Consider the following 13,867-nt stretch of genomic DNA (forward strand, 5'->3'; position numbering starts at 1 on the left):
GAGAATACAACGTTCTTGTTGGTCTGGTTGATGTGTGTTTGTTGAAGCTATCTGCCAGGTATTTGGGAGCGTCATTGGAGAGGCATTTGTGGACGGTGACGAGTGATCTAAGGGTAATTCTGTTTCGTACAGGGAGCCAATGGGCATCTTGTCTGAAACTGGAGATGTTTGAGTACCATGGGATACTTAAAGCCGCTTTGAGGGCATTATTCTGCAGCACCTGCAGTTTGTTCAAGTTGAGCTCTGTGGTGCCAAGCAAGAGAGTGTTGCAGTAGTCGATTTTTGAGAGCACTAGCGCTCTGGCTAGTGCAATGCAGCTGGAATGTGAGAAGAAGGCTTTGCATGCATTGATGAGCTTATTTGTGTAAGCCGTGGAGGAGGCTGTGGTGTTTTTTGAGCGAGAGTGTGGAATCAATATAAACCCCTGAGGTTTTAATTTCTTTGGCCACTGTGATTAGGTTACCATCTATGTTGATAGAAGCTTAGTGGGGGTCCAGTTTGTTTAGCCATGGTTGGGAGCCGACGAGAAGGAGCTCAGTTTTATCGTCGTTGAGGCATAAGCCGTGTTCTGCCATCCAAGCTTGGATCTCCAGGTAGAGGTTGTTGATCTGTATGGAGTCCTCTTCATAGCAACCTGTAAGGGTGATGAGAACCTGTGTATCGTCAGCATAGTTTGTGTATGTGACACCCAGGTTATCAAGGCGGTCGAACAATAGCTTTGTGAAGATATGTTTAAGGTTGTCGAGATGCACAAACCTTGTGGGACGGCGCAAAGGATGGGGTCGGCTGAAGCCCCCGGCGAAAAGACCAGGGTGGTTCAGTCGGCTAGGAAGGATTGGACCCAGGCGGTCGCCTGACTGGAGAAGGCAGCTGAAGTCGTCAGATGTTCTGTGAGGATCTCGTGGTCAATGAGGTTGAAGGCTGCCGACAGGTCAAGCAGCAGGAGAATGGCTAGTTTGCCCTTGTCCTTCGCCTCGTCCATCTGAATTTTTAAGTCCAGAAGGGCTGTCTCTGTTCCATGCCTTGGTCTGAAGCCAGATTGTCTAAGGCCCAAGAGGTTGTTCTCTTCCAGGTGCTTCTAGATTTTCAAGTAGGCCACTCTGTCTAGGATCTTTAGGATGTAGGGGACAGTGGTGATTGGCCTGCAATTAGTGGGGTTGTTAGGGTCTAGGTTTTTTTTTTAGAAGGGGCATGACCCAAGCCTTCTTGAGGCAACTAGGGACTGAGCTCGTTTTGAAGGAGGCGTTGATTAGGACTATTATGACCGGGGCCAGATCACCTGGATGATGGGAGCTGGGCAGGATCTAAACCCTAAACAAGGAGCACGTTCATAAAGTCCCACTTTGACACAATACAACAACAATGGCAACTGGGAAAAAGAAAAAGAAAGACAAACGAGTGGATTCTGACTTTTATCTGCCATGTGGCTCAACGAGCAAACCATCTGACCAGGAAAGGTACAGAGCGCCCTCCCCATTGAGTGAACCTTTGATGGCCCGCACCATGGCATAGTGAAATATCAATTTTGTGGCTAGAAAACAAATTTGATAAAATGACAGAGAAGGTGGCACAACTGGAGTCGAGAACCTCATTTTTGGTGCAGAAAACTACTGAATTAGACCAGCAATGCACCTCGCTATCCCCGGTTGTGATGCAGAAAGAGTTGGAAGCTACTATCAAGGGACAAAATGTCCTATAAAATAGACTTGAACACCTTGAAAAACGTTGTCACAGCAGAGCAAATCAGGGTAATTGGCCTCCCAACTGGCACAAAGGGTTTGACACAATTGTCTTTGTATCCACTTGGCTCTTGAAAATTCTTGAACTGGAAGTAGAAGATGACCTAATATATGTGGACAAGCGCTATTGGATCAAGGTGTGCCTTTCTGACAAGACGCCAGACACTCAAGGGGGACCGACTCCCATTGTGAAGCTCATATGCCTGTGTTAGAGCAAGAGTGTTAAAAGCAGCGAGGGTTAAAGGGACGTTAGAATATCGGCAGCATAAGATTCTCCCCTTTCCAGACCTTGCCCCAACAACCGAGGGGAAAAAAGGCAGAAATTTGAAGCACTCAAGTAAATATTCCTAGCATAAACTATAAAAGCCGTGATACTATGGCAGTTAAACTGAGGGTCACCTGGAAGGACAAGGAGTACCTCTTTTGGGATGCCGAAAGTGCAGAAGGATCTTGCAATCTATTCCTGAGAAGGATAATGTCAACGCTGATGAGGGCTAAATGAAGTTAGCTTTTGTCGATAGATGTCATGTGCATGGCCTAACAGGGCGAATGTTCTATCTCCCAATATTTATTTCTTGTTTTATTTAACCTAGTTGAATGTTTGAGGTTTATGGAAAGCTGTGTTTGCTAAACCCTATGTAAGAGTTCTGGTCACTGAATCTACATATGTTCATGGTTCCTGCTCAGTAGACTGTGAGCGTCTGGGGAATTATACTGCTGTACAGGAAAGCAAATTATGGGATGAGGACTCTCACCCAACCGGTGGCTCAGTTGAAAGCACTTATAGGGTGTTAGGCAGAAACATGTGCAGTTCCCTTGGGGAACACTGCAAAAGATTTAAGACTACAGGTATAGCAGTAAACCCACTTGGTAGCAGTCCGCACCACCCAGATTTACCTGGTAGCTGTGGCTGAGCAGTCAGACTTCCCTCAAGAAGAGTTAGGCAGTATGCAAAGTATACACAATATGTACTCAGACACAATAGCACAAGCAAACACTGACCAGAGCTTGGTTTCAAAAGTATATAGTTATTTATTTTTTTAAGAACACATAAGTTGAAAACACTCTAGCAAAGTATAGTAAAAACACTTAAAACACAGTTATAATGAAAGCAGTTTCAACCCTTACTCCTATCTAGACAACTCTAAGTTAACTCCACATAATTAAAACAGAGGTGAGCGCTTAACGTTAGATGACACTCTAGTAGGTTTAAGGAAGGGATAAAAAGAAACAGAAATGGGTTAAACACACCACTCTAAGGTCCAGAACACTTGCAATAGGCTCAAAGAAGCACAAAGTCACAGGTGAGCAAAAGTCACTAGGCAGGGCCCACTCTTAGAGTAGCCGGAGCGAAAATGTGCCCAAGATCACACTGTTATTAGGGATTCAAAGTCTTGCAAGGAGTTAGAAAGAGTTTAGAGTGGCTTAGAAGTTTAGCCAGGGTATTCCAGGCACTCCCAGGTTCGAAAGCCGGGGGCTAAATCTACCCCGTACAGTCGGTGGCAAGGGAAGCCAGGCGGAACACGGTACCTTAAGCGGAAAGGATCCTCCAGCGGTGGCAGTTGTTCCAGGCAGTGGCAGCAAGGCTCGACGTCGGTCAGGGGAGAAGAAGTTCTCGCAGAAGAGCAGAAGAAGAAGGTCGTTGCACTGCCCGGGAAGAAACCAGCCGCGGAGTCCTCCGGTCAAAGGGTTGTACCGACTTTCGTGGTTGGGGTAAAAGTGGTGGGGTTCCGGTTGCCGGGGTGCTTGGCACTGGCAAGGCGGCCACGAGATACCTCGAGAAGCGAAAAGAAGGCGAAAACTGGTTGTCCCCACCAGTCAAGGGAAGGAGCCACTCCGTTAAGAGTTCTCCTCGGTCGTCGGGAAAAGTGGTGAGACGGTTCAGCAGGACTCCACCGGGTGGTGTCGTCGAAGCAGGTCGGCTCAGCTCTTCCCTCGTCGGATTCTTGGTCCTGTGGCGACTTCTCAAGTTCCAGTCCCCAAAGCCCTGCTTTTATGCAGCAAACCCCCATTCACCCAGCCTAGCTGTCACTCAAACATGCTAAGTGGTGAGCCGGCCGGCTCACCACTTGGGCCAATCAGGACGGAGTGCGACTTGAGTTACCAAGGTAACTCAGTCCAGGGTGCCTAAATCCCCCTCCACCCCTCCTAAGTACCCCAGACAGAGTGGCACCACTTTGGAGGGCTTCTGTGGAGAAGCCCGCCAAAAGTGGAACAAAGGGCTCCACTTTGGGTCAGAGTTACAGAGGCGAACGCCAACGCCATTTTAGAATCAAGTTTTGGCAAAAAGTCCCAACCGGAGTCATAATAATAAATATATAAACCGGCGGTATGTTTAAGGCTACCGTAAATAAATAATTAAATGTGTTAGCCTAAAACAATGGGAAATCCCATAGGAAAATATTCGCGGTTGAATATAAAACGTAGTTTCCACTGCCACCAGCCAAAACTCGATCAGGGGGGACGGAGACGTGCCCCCTCGACTAACAGACCCTGGGGCAATCGAATTGCCCCAGCCAGTACGTCCACAATATGATGGTTTGTACTGGTTCTGTTCAGGATTCAAGACTAGCAAAGTCTTTGGTGACTTTACATGCCCTGGGAGACAGTAGTCAGTCCCAGGGTATGGAGTCTATGTTGGGGAGTCCCTAGGACACCCCTGGGTCACGGCACAGAGGGTGCTGTGTAACCCACATCACAAAAATACATGAGGCCCTATGGAGTAAAAGACCCCATAGCCCATTCAACACAAGGTTTAACCAAGAAAACACACTTCAACATGTCCAAGAGTGAGGGTAAAAGAGTCCCACTCTTGGCAGGAGAAAAAAAGAAACCCCAGAAATCCAGCAAAGCTGCTGGGGGACTCACTAGGTAGGGAAATTCAGCCTAAACAGAGAATTCTCCCTAACACTCGCCCCCCCCAGACTAAGGGACAGGAGGATTTAATCCACTCCTGGATGAACCTCATACCTCTAGTCGATGATATACATCCTAGAGAGTCCATCAGCATTTTGATGGTGACACCTTGACCTATGCTTAAGGGAGAACTCAAAGGTTTTCTTTTGCAAGCTAAAGGACCTACAAACCCTTTGAGGAACATCAGTCTTTTTGTTATAGGGGATCTGGTTGACCAGTCCCTCAGAAGTTGGTACAACTTCTGAACCTATGTTAGGCTTTTTGAAGGGGTCCTTATAAAGGATTCCCTTAGATCTAGAGGGGCCTCCAAGGTTCCTCACCACCTCTCTTGTGGGAGCAGGTTGGGTCTTAGGCCTCTTGGTTGGAGGGGTTGGGGTTAGGCAATGTACCTGCTTCCCCTTCCTCTTAGATCTACCCTTACCTATTTTAGGAGTTTCCCCCCTAATATTAGGATTTGAGTTGGGGTCTTCAGTAGAAGGTCCAACAGTCTGAAGGTTTTTGGCCTTAGACTTTTCTTTTCTGGTTTTCCACCAGCACTGAGAACTACCAGTTCTCTCAGGTCCAGATAGGGGCCTAGTTGGTCTATCCACCTCTTCCTCAGAAGCAGGGGGAGTCAGAGACTCTGAGACTAGGGGAACAATGATGGAGCTTGGTTGGGGCGCCCATGTTCCTAGCATACTATCCTGAAATGTGCCTGGGCTAGAGGTCAACTTACTAAAACCAGGGCTTGTAGTGGGGTTCTCAGTAGAGGGTCCCACAGGCTTAGAAGGGTCCTTCAAGGTAGCCTTTCTAGCCAATTTGGTTAAGTTCTGCTTCTCCATACTGGGAGGCCTGGGGGTATGTGACACTACTCCTAGAGTTCTTAGGTCATTCCCTAACAGGACCTTCCCAGGTACCTCAGCCTGAACACTGACAGGGATCCTTACTGTCATGTTGTTACATTGAATGAGGGCTGGTAGAATAGGAACCATTTGGACAGGGCCTCCAGACATCTTAGTGGGACCTTTGGGTGCTTTGGCCACATCCTCAGGTTGAAAGAAGCTTTCATCCACTACTGTTCTGCTGGCCCCAGTGTCTCTCCTGGCAGGAGTATCCTGGCCATTGACAAGAACACTGTCCACATAATACACCTTAGAGTTAACAGGTAGGGAGTTATACACAACCTTATTCTGGGGACTAACTAGACCCATAGGCTCTAAGTTTACAGTTGCTTGAAGACCCAAGGGTTCTTCAGCAAAGAGTTCAAAGTGGGCACTAGCCATTTGTACTTCATCCTCAGGAGTGAAGGCTAAGGAGACTGTGCTTATCCCTGCAGGTTTACCCTTGCACTTGGGATCTCCTTTGATATGGTCAGTACCCTGACAGACATAGCATTGTCCAAATGCTCTCTGGAAGGGTGGCTTGTTCTGACCTCCTTCTGGCTTGTGGCCAGAAGGTACACTAGCCTGATTCGGTTTACCCTGGGGCTTACCCTGGTTATTTGGTTGTTTGTGGCCCTCTTGGGTATGGGAGGTATTAGAATTCTCTTTGGAGTCCTTTTTAGGCTGTTTCTCCCCATCCTTCTTCTGAGTTACCCCAGAATCCTTGTGAGTGGCCCTGTTGGCAACCCACAAGTCAGCAGCCTTAGCTAGTTTCCTAGGATCTAATTCCTGTGAATCAGCCAAGTGCTGTCTGAGCTCAGGAGAGCAGGCATCATAAATTGACTCCAACATAAAGAGATTTCTCATCCCCTCATAAGTGTTCACCTTGTAACCCTTAATCCATCCCTCTAAGTTTTTCAAACATTCACTCACCCAGGTAGCCCAAGGGGTACCATCATGCTTTTTGAGGCTCCTAAACCTCTTAAGATACTGGGAAGGGGTCTTCCCAAACCTAGCTATCAAAGCTAGTTTCACACATTCATAGTCCTTCCTATCCTCCTCCCCTATCTCCATTACCACATCAGTTGCAACAGGGGGAAGCCTAGAGAACAACCAGGTGAGTAAGTCATTTCCTGTGATGTTCTGGAGCCCATGATTATATTCAAACAGAGACAACCAATCCAACACATCCAACTTAGGCTCATACATACCAACCGATTCTTTAGGCATCCGGGGTCTTTTAGGACTGGAACTTCTAGAGGAGCCAGAGAGAGAAGCATTCTCAACAGATAATTTCTTCATTTCTAAGTCATACTTGAGCTCCATTTCCCTTAGCCTTAGTTCTTTGTCAGTTTGAGCATTAAGTTTCTTATACTCCAATTCTAGTTTCATTTTCTCCAGTTCAAAGTATTGAGGACTAAATGTGGGACCTGGTAAAGGTCCAGTAGGTACAGCAGGTAGAGCAGGCAGAGGCCTAGGGGGGACAGTCACAACAGCCTCACCCTCCTCTTCTGACTCTTCCTCAGAATCATCAACATTTTGCTCCATGTTAATTTCAATACTGTCATCTACAGTTACTGGAGTGGTAGGGTCCTCTGAACCATCACCCAGGCTTTGGTTAGCTAACAATCTTTCAATCAGCTCCATTTTCTTGCCCTTAGTCAGGAGATTCTTATGTTTACAGAGCACTCTTAAACAATCAGCAGTTTTGGCTGCAAGGGACTCTTGACTATAGCTTTCTATAACTGACATGTTAGAGGATTACTTTTACAGTGCTAAGCTTTGTGGTTAGTTGCACTAAGGTATCTAAAGCACAATAAAATGTATACTCAATACAGATCCCATCGCTGTACACCAGTGTTAGGCAGAAACCTGTGCAGTTCCCTTGGGGAACACTGCAAAAGATTTAAGACTACAGGTATAGCAGTAAACCCACTTGGTAGCAGTCCGCACCACCCAGATTTACCTGGTAGCTGTGGCTGAGCAGTCAGACTTCCCTCAAGAAGAGTTAGGCAGTATGCAAAGTATACACAATATGTACTCAGACACAATAGCACAAGCAAACACTGACCAGAGCTTGGTTTCAAAAGTATATAGTTATTTATTTTTTTAAGAACACATAAGTTGAAAACACTCTAGCAAAGTATAGTAAAAACACTTAAAACACAGTTATAATGAAAGCAGTTTCAACCCTTACTCCTATCTAGACAACTCTAAGTTAACTCCACATAATTAAAACAGAGGTGAGCGCTTAACGTTAGATGACACTCTAGTAGGTTTAAGGAAGGGATAAAAAGAAACAGAAATGGGTTAAACACACCACTCTAAGGTCCAGAACACTTGCAATAGGCTCAAAGAAGCACAAAGTCACAGGTGAGCAAAAGTCACTAGGCAGGGCCCACTCTTAGAGTAGCCGGAGCGAAAATGTGCCCAAGATCACACTGTTATTAGGGATTCAAAGTCTTGCAAGGAGTTAGAAAGAGTTTAGAGTGGCTTAGAAGTTTAGCCAGGGTATTCCAGGCACTCCCAGGTTCGAAAGCCGGGGGCTAAATCTACCCCGTACAGTCGGTGGCAAGGGAAGCCAGGCGGAACACGGTACCTTAAGCGGAAAGGATCCTCCAGCGGTGGCAGTTGTTCCAGGCAGTGGCAGCAAGGCTCGACGTCGGTCAGGGGAGAAGAAGTTCTCGCAGAAGAGCAGAAGAAGAAGGTCGTTGCACTGCCCGGGAAGAAACCAGCCGCGGAGTCCTCCGGTCAAAGGGTTGTACCGACTTTCGTGGTTGGGGTAAAAGTGGTGGGGTTCCGGTTGCCGGGGTGCTTGGCACTGGCAAGGCGGCCACGAGATACCTCGAGAAGCGAAAAGAAGGCGAAAACTGGTTGTCCCCACCAGTCAAGGGAAGGAGCCACTCCGTTAAGAGTTCTCCTCGGTCGTCGGGAAAAGTGGTGAGACGGTTCAGCAGGGCTCCACCGGGTGGTGTCGTCGAAGCAGGTCGGCTCAGCTCTTCCCTCGTCGGATTCTTGGTCCTGTGGCGACTTCTCAAGTTCCAGTCCCCAAAGCCCTGCTTTTATGCAGCAAACCCCCATTCACCCAGCCTAGCTGTCACTCAAACATGCTAAGTGGTGAGCCGGCCGGCTCACCACTTGGGCCAATCAGGACGGAGTGCGACTTGAGTTACCAAGGTAACTCAGTCCAGGGTGCCTAAATCCCCCTCCACCCCTCCTAAGTACCCCAGACAGAGTGGGACCACTTTGGAGGGCTTCTGTGGAGAAGCCCGCCAAAAGTGGAACAAAGGGCTCCACTTTGGGTCAGAGTTACAGAGGCGAACGCCAACGCCATTTTAGAATCAAGTTTTGGCAAAAAGTCCCAACCGGAGTCATAATAATAAATATATAAACCGGCGGTATGTTTAAAGCTACCGTAAATAAATAATTAAATGTGTTAGCCTAAAACAATGGGAAATCCCATAGGAAAATATTCGCGGTTGAATATAAAACGTAGTTTCCACTGCCACCAGCCAAAACTCGATCAGGGGGGACGGAGACGTGCCCCCTCGACTAACAGACCCTGGGGCAATCGAATTGCCCCAGCCAGTACGTCCACAATATGATGGTTTGTACTGGTTCTGTTCAGGATTCAAGACTAGCAAAGTCTTTGGTGACTTTACATGCCCTGGGAGACAGTAGTCAGTCCCAGGGCATGGAGTCTATGTTGGGGAGTCCCTAGGACACCCCTGGGTCACGGCACAGAGGGTGCTGTGTAACCCACATCACAAAAATACATGAGGCCCTATGGAGTAAAAGACCCCATAGCCCATTCAACACAAGGTTTAACCAAGAAAACACACTTCAACATGTCCAAGAGTGAGGGTAAAAGAGTCCCACTCTTGGCAGGAGAAAAAAAGAAACCCCAGAAATCCAGCAAAGCTGCTGGGGGACTCACTAGGTAGGGAAATTCAGCCTAAACAGAGAATTCTCCCTAACATAGGGCATACTCTGTACACTGTTATATGTTTGGATAGAGCAAATGGGAAGTAATGGTGCATATGCCAATCCCAAAACAGTTTATGGTTAGTGTTGAAGAGATGGACTCGTTCACCACCTTGCTTTCGCAATATTCATAAGTGCACACAGGGTTCAAAATTAAGATTTGATGAGCAGGAGATGAAGCCAGCTCTTGGGTGTGGGGCATCAGCCTGCAGGCAGGAACTACCGCAGGGGAACCAGGAGCTACCAGAGATGCTCCTTTAACTTTTTGTTCATTTTGCATAAACCATTGTGTCTGAATGTGTATTAGTTGTGTTCTAATTCTTCTTTATTAACATTCTCAAATAATCAAAGTTAATGTCACATTTACATTTGGAAGGGACCAGTTGGCCAGAGGAGCAAAAAGTGGCTGGTGGTAGATTTTGTTTTCAAGCTAACTAGGCTCTAATATGCTACAAGCAGGAGCTAAATAGCTCCCTGCTCCCCTCAATTTCGAACCCTTGCTCATTACTTGCTTTTCACTTTTCATCAAGATTCCTCATTTGCCTTTAACTGTTCATCACTTACTTTTTCACACGGTTCAAAACCGTTTATTTCGTAAATGTTAATTACTTATTTTTCACACTTAATTTCACTTCCTTCACAGGCTCATCAGAACTTTCCTTTCATTCGGTGTTCAATAATACTTGCTTCACATTCAAGTTCATAGCTTGCTCGATGTCCAAAACCCCTTATTTTGGGATCATCATCAATTGTTACACTTCTCAGTTCATTCAGCATTTCCATATGCCCAGTTCTATACCCCCAGGAGCACCCCGGTATGAGTGTTCCCTCTATTTCACTCACCGGTACTCAGCCGCTCCTTCGGGCGTCCTCTTTCTTCGGGTGTTCTTCGGGTCCGCGTCCACTTCTTAAAACTTTGCTGCATGTTGCTCGTAGCTCCACTCTTCACTCGCGGGCGCTACCAGTGGCCTGCAGTACTTGGGAGTCTTCTGTGCCCTTTTTGCCCCACAGGTCTAGATGGGGGCACCAGGCAAAGGAGACTGTAGCGATCTCGACCCTCTCATGGCCCGTTCGGGCCCGGACGTCACAGTCTCTCCTTTGCGGCAGCCATCATCCTGTCCTCCATGCAGGACCCTCCTCAGCAGCTCCCTCCTGGGTGGGTTTCTCCCTCGCACAGGCCAGCTTCCCTTCTCTTTTCCAGGCTGGTTTCTCCTCTGTTGGCGGTCCCACCTTGTATGCACCTGAAGTGTAATAAGTGGAACTAATAGAATAATCAAATTAAATACTCAATGCAGCTCCCAGTAGAATTTGTATTTCCTATCTGTGTCATAAAATAAGTGAGCCTCGCAGAACAATCTGTTTAGTAATGAAAATGGATGTACATCAAAATAACTTTGTCCCACGAGAAATGGTGCCTGATGCATTCTGTATCATAAATGCCCACCTTCATCTAATGCTATGAAAAAGACTATTTTTAAATACAGTTAGAAGACTAATTAGCCCCTGCTGTGACAGTTTTTAGCATTCCTGATATTTTGTGTCAGGTGACTGCTAACATGGCAGACATTGCGCTACTCTAGATCTCTTTACCTTACATTATGTTTCAAAGGACAGTAATGTGGCATGGTATCCCAAGTAGACACTGACACAAGAGCTGCAAGTTTTTAAAAACCTTTATTGATGGTTTAAAAGTGGTTGGAAAACCCCTATCTTGCCCTACAACTAAGATGGGAGTATTCTCGACAATGAAACAAAAAGATAATACAGTCCTAGTCAGTCCTTAGTCAAAATAAAATGGCCTATACTAATAAACCCAATGCCTAACCTCTTTATAATACAATAAACGTGTAAAGGGAATGTGTAATACAAAAAGAAAAATCAGTGTTCAAAAGAAATGTCAGTATGGCTAAATAAATGTTTTTTGTAGCATGGGGTAAGGTGGCACACTTGGACCTTGCGACACACTCTAGCTTCGGACACAAGGATGCAGTTTGTTTTGTGTACCAGGGCCCACTTGGCCTTCCACGAAGAGTCACTAGTTTATCAACTGGACCCCTCGGCTTTCTCTCACTCCAGCCCAGGTCACCTTTTAGCTTGTAATACAGTTCATCAAAAATGTGTTTCCTTCTGGTTACCACAATTCAGTACAGGTTTCCCTCTGCCAGGCTAAAACCTTTCAATCACAATTTGTGTGGGTTCCCTTCCCCAAGTTTCAATCAGACCTTCATAGGCTTCCCTCCGTAGGGCTCAAGCCTCCTTTCACTTTACTTCCGTTGTCGAAGACTTTCGAAACTGCAAGGCTTTTGCTCTTACCGCTGCATGACCACTTCAACCTTCTTAACTCAAACGTCACTTTTTCTCTCCTACACCAAGGCCTCTTGGTAGATCTTCTTTCAAGCACATCACTTATTTCAAAGATATCTCTCACATTCAGGTTTCCCTCTACCTGGATCAAACCCAGCAACAGTTCAAATCTTGCATATCTGTTTCTTTTTCTTCACGCTGCTTCTACGGCATCAGACATTTCACAGATATGATATGATAAGATATGATGTGGCATTTATAACGCGCCTATACACAAGTGTTTCAAACCGCGACGAGGCAAGGGAGGGGGAACAGAGGGAAGACAGACAATGATCTTACTAGGCCAAGTGTCATTCAGATCACGCAAGTGCAAAGGATGGGGGAGGGGGGAAAGTACAGTGCATGGGATAATAGAACAACAAGATAAATAAACGGCCAGCAGGTGGCAAGTGCAGGGTGAGTGCAGAAAATAAGTGCTAGTGGGGGGACTGTCGGGATACAGAAAACAGTCCACAGGTGCAAGGGTTGCCAGGGTGGCAGTGCAGGCATGCAACTGGCAAGGCTAGGGCCCAAGATAAGATGGGTGGCCAGGTAACCAGTGCAGTTTCAGTAACAGCCAGGACATTAGCAGGGGAGAGGGGGAGAGAAAGCAGAAGCAAAGAGGAGGGTTTTCAGGTGCTTCCGGAACCGCAGGTGGTTCTCCTCAAGTTTCAGGGAGGCAGGGAGGCTGTTCCAGAGGGAGGCCCCAGCCGAAGAGAGAGATCTGCCACCAACTCGTTGCTTGGAGAAGCGACTGACCCTGAGGGAGTTGGAGGCGGATGAGCGAAGAGCTCGGGAGGGAAGGTATCTAGGAAGAGAGAGTTGAAGGTATTGAGGCCCCAGACCCCAGAAGGCCTTGTGGACGATGCAGAGGGTTTTGAACTTAGTCCTCGCAGCCACCGGGAGCCAGTGCAGAGATTTCAGTCCTGGAGAGATACGATCCCTGGGCTTGAGGCCAAGGACAAGTCTTCCAGTCCTGTTCTGGATGGGTTGCAGAGGGCGTAGAGTGGAAGCAGGCAGATCTAGAAGGAGGCTGTTGCAATAGTCTAGCTTAGAGAGAACCAGTGCTCGAGAGACAGTGACCTTCTGGGGGAAGGAGAGGAAAGGAATAATACAGAGACTTTCGATTGGGCAATCTTATTTCGCCGAAGTGATCTTTTACTTTGTATCTTTAATTTACAGTTCTTTACAATGGTTTACTTTCTTTCGCGTCTTATCGGCTCACGCGCTTCCTTCATTTGTCGGATACTGTTACCATCAAGTTACATTTAGCACAAACCAGACTTTCATTGCTTTCATCAACTCCCCGGCTCTGTTAATTCTTTTGCCGCTTTGATCCTGAAGTCCAGGCTGATGGCACAACAGCCATTGCAACTCCCCAACTCTGCCGGTATCCTTAAAACACAAAAGAGGTTTGTCTCTTCTCTCTGGCTGAGCTTCCTTGCGCAACCTTCAAGGCCCTTCGGAGGTAACAATCTCTCGCCGGGGTGTGCATGGTGTCTCCGTACCTCGGTTCCGTCCCTTGTCCTGTCGCTCTGCTCCGCCTGGTTCGCCATCACCCTGGGAGAACTACTCCTTCTCGTGCATCGCCTTGCTCTGAGTGTGTCTCAGTGTTCCACCTTTTAACCATGTGGGGAGAGCTAATAGGTATCAGGTGTATGTAGTTAAGATCAAGTGCCTGACCGTGCCTGACCATGCCTGATCTTATTAGTGAGACATGTCCAATGTATTACATGGTTGGTACTCCTTTTAGCCTCAGACGTCCTCTTCCTCGACTCAGTGTTTGTATAGGAAAGGGGCAGGGGGATGTGGGAAGTTGGACTATCCTATAAAATGGGATGGACAGGGGTATTTGGAAAGGGGGGATACCACGTCTCGCCATTGGGCATTCCTCCCCCACTCCCCGAGGACCACTCCCCCAGGTGATTCTCCAACACTTGTCCACCCCCAGGGTCTGGATCCAAAGGCGATGGTCGTGCCCTGGTCGCCTGAGTAAGGGATCCTGGGGTCTAGCAGTGAAACACC

At 47.2% G+C, this 13,867-nt stretch overlaps 1 protein-coding gene across 2 annotated transcripts in view; it reads left to right on the forward strand.

Annotated features, from left to right (window-relative positions):
- The window catches only part of LOC138449287 (zinc finger protein 282-like), a 685,501-nt gene that overhangs the window by 50,016 nt on the left and 621,618 nt on the right, over positions 1-13,867 (forward strand). The gene's annotated exons all lie outside the window — the stretch shown is intronic.

Source organism: Ambystoma mexicanum, chromosome 1p (genome assembly GCF_040938575.1).
Source record: "Ambystoma mexicanum isolate Mex_15411 chromosome 1p, UKY_AmexF1_1, whole genome shotgun sequence".
In the NCBI taxonomy this organism is placed as follows: domain Eukaryota; kingdom Metazoa; phylum Chordata; class Amphibia; order Caudata; family Ambystomatidae; genus Ambystoma; species Ambystoma mexicanum.